The 2,473-nt window shown below is 45.0% G+C and overlaps 1 non-coding gene across 1 annotated transcript; it reads left to right on the top strand.

Annotated features, from left to right (window-relative positions):
- The first annotated feature begins 1,986 nt into the window (after positions 1 to 1,986).
- trnag-ccc (transfer RNA glycine (anticodon CCC)) lies at positions 1,987 to 2,057 on the top strand. Its single transcript has one exon. It is a non-coding gene; the product is annotated as a tRNA-Gly (tRNA).
- The last annotated feature ends 416 nt before the right edge of the window (positions 2,058 to 2,473 follow it).

Genomic DNA, 2,473 nt, shown 5'->3' with positions numbered 1-2,473 from the left:
TATGTCAGGTAACTTCTCGTTATATATATATCAGTCTCATTTACGTTTAGGTGCCGAGAAAGACCCTATCATTACTTGTTACCACAATTTCCCTTAACTGATTATTATTCAATGATTAAGGATAGGCAGGGCCACCAATAATCTAATGTCTATTAACTTGTGTCAATTTCAGACTAAACAGTTAAACAGGAATGAGAAGATATTTCTCGGCGTTGACAGATTTTATTTCTAAAATTATCAACAAAACAGTTTAATGCAACACACATTTATATTTTAAAAAACTAAATGATATTACACATTCTAGACTTATGAATCACAGATTAACATTTCTAACTGATTTCTCAAATGTCATGAATAACAAACTCCAAACTCTTAAACTTATCTGAACTTCGTTGCAGAGAGGCCTCTCTGGCTTCGGGCTCAGATAACAGCACACGGCACGAGGTTCGTGTGGTTGGAACAAATGCAGTCGGCTTTGTCCAAGAACTTCCAGTCAGTTGATGCACCTGGAAGTTGGGGTTTCGCGAATGTAGAGTCTTTTCCAAACAGATTTTCCACTGGTTTGAAAGCTCCAAGTTTGTGCACAAAATCATCTTTGAAAGCAGGGTTTCCACTGTAGTTACTTGAAGACAAAGTCTTTGAGGAAAGCAGGTCCCTGTTTGTTCCAAGGGTCAAGTTTCTTAAGACTCAATAGCTATTTAAATGACTGACACTTTCGTATACAGTCGACTTAGTAAATTGTCCAGCTGTAAAACTCCACTGATCAGGTGGGCACAGGAGGGCATGCGGAGTCTGTAAACTTCTTTATTTGATAAAGTCCTTTAAAAGAATTCTTCGTACGGCTCAATCTCCTTCTCCCAGTTTAACTCTTCTGTTGCCGGCAAAGACTTGGTTGGTTTCTGGTTCCGGTTCGGGCAACAGAGCTACAGGTTGAGCTTTGGCAGCGAGTTTCTGGTTCAGGTGAGAGAGAGAGAGAGAGAAAGGCTGTGCGCTGATCTTTATAGTCTGTCAGATCAATAGGTGATTGGTTCTTGAGTTTTTGAGATTGGATTTCGGTTTCAGCCCCCAGTGTCCTATTGAAGGGGGGCTTGATTTATGACTGATGTCAATCCATGCCATCTTTTGGAAATGCCGATTGGCCCGGGTTCGTAGCTCTATGTCGGGATTTCGGCTCTCGTCCACTTCAAAGAGTTTTTATCACCTACAGGCCCCTTTCTCCAGACATCTCATAGCAGGATTCCAAACTATTTGGCCTCTTCTCGGTGCCATCCTCCCCAAAACTGTCACTTTGACGCATACCAGTTCCAAGCTGATGAGCTAAGGAAATCTGATAACTTTGGGGGGGAGAGGTCTTCTTTAGATCAATGCTTCAGCTCAGAGCCCAAATGCTCTTATCAAAATACACCCAACATAACGCTACAACGGTAACCCCTCCCCGAGTGAGACAGCAGGGAGAGCATGGTCCGGCAGGACCGCAATCAACTCAAAAGAGTTGAGAATACCCTGGCCGAGAGCGGCGCGCAGCGAGGCACCGAAAACCAAAAAGAGTGGGACACCGGAGAACATGCTATCAGCAGCTCTGGCACCGCACATAGCTGTTCTACCTCCCTCTGAGTGAGAGAGGGAAACAACCCCAAGAAGACTCCTGTTGCCAGCCACGACACCACACAGCTTCGCGCCCTGGGGCTCAAACTGTCATTTCTACACTCTCAAAGCACTTGGAAGTCAGTTTCATTGATTTTCATGTCGTAACTTTAAACCCATGCATGACCCAATGTCCGGATGAAGCTGGTTCAGTTACTTCCACGTTTTGCTTCTGTTGTAAAATGCAAAGTGAATCGAATGAAAATGAAAAGATTGTTTGAACGTTTCAACTGTGTTGCTGAGGAATTCAAGAAGCAGCAAGATTGGACTCGCAGCGATGGAGACAGGTTTTGGAATCACTGTCACTCCAGTGGAAAGCCTGAAAAGCACTACTTCACAGCAGTGCCAGTGGTGTAGTGGTATCATACAAGATTCCCATTCTTGTGACTCGGGTTTGAATCCCGGCTGGTGCACCTGACATGCTGCGTTTTCCCTCACTTTTTTCCCCACACTCTATCCACGAAGCAACACTCAGCATAGCAGAGCCTATAGCTCGATGTTAGCCTGTGTACCTCATAGGTATCACACCTGGCATCAGTGGCCAATAATTCCCTAGCTTTGATAACTGTCTGTCTATGACTTCACCTACAGACGTGGACAAGACGTGGGTTTTAGATCGTATGTGCGTCAACATGAAGCTCGAGAGGTTCACGGTGCCGTAAACAAAACGCTCTAGCCTTTCGAGGGCACTCCAATTGGACCAGCTGTGGGTGCTTGCCATCTCGTCGTTTCTTTCACTTTTCACTTTGCATGCATGCCAAGGATTGAACACGGGTACCTCATACATGCACTCTACCACTGAACTACATCCCCACCGGCGAGAGGCTGC

This window comes from Amia ocellicauda, chromosome 16 (genome assembly GCF_036373705.1).
Source record: "Amia ocellicauda isolate fAmiCal2 chromosome 16, fAmiCal2.hap1, whole genome shotgun sequence".
Lineage (NCBI taxonomy): Eukaryota > Metazoa > Chordata > Actinopteri > Amiiformes > Amiidae > Amia > Amia ocellicauda.
Note: the sequence above shows the minus strand (reverse complement) of the source record. Positions and strands in the feature narration are given on the sequence as shown.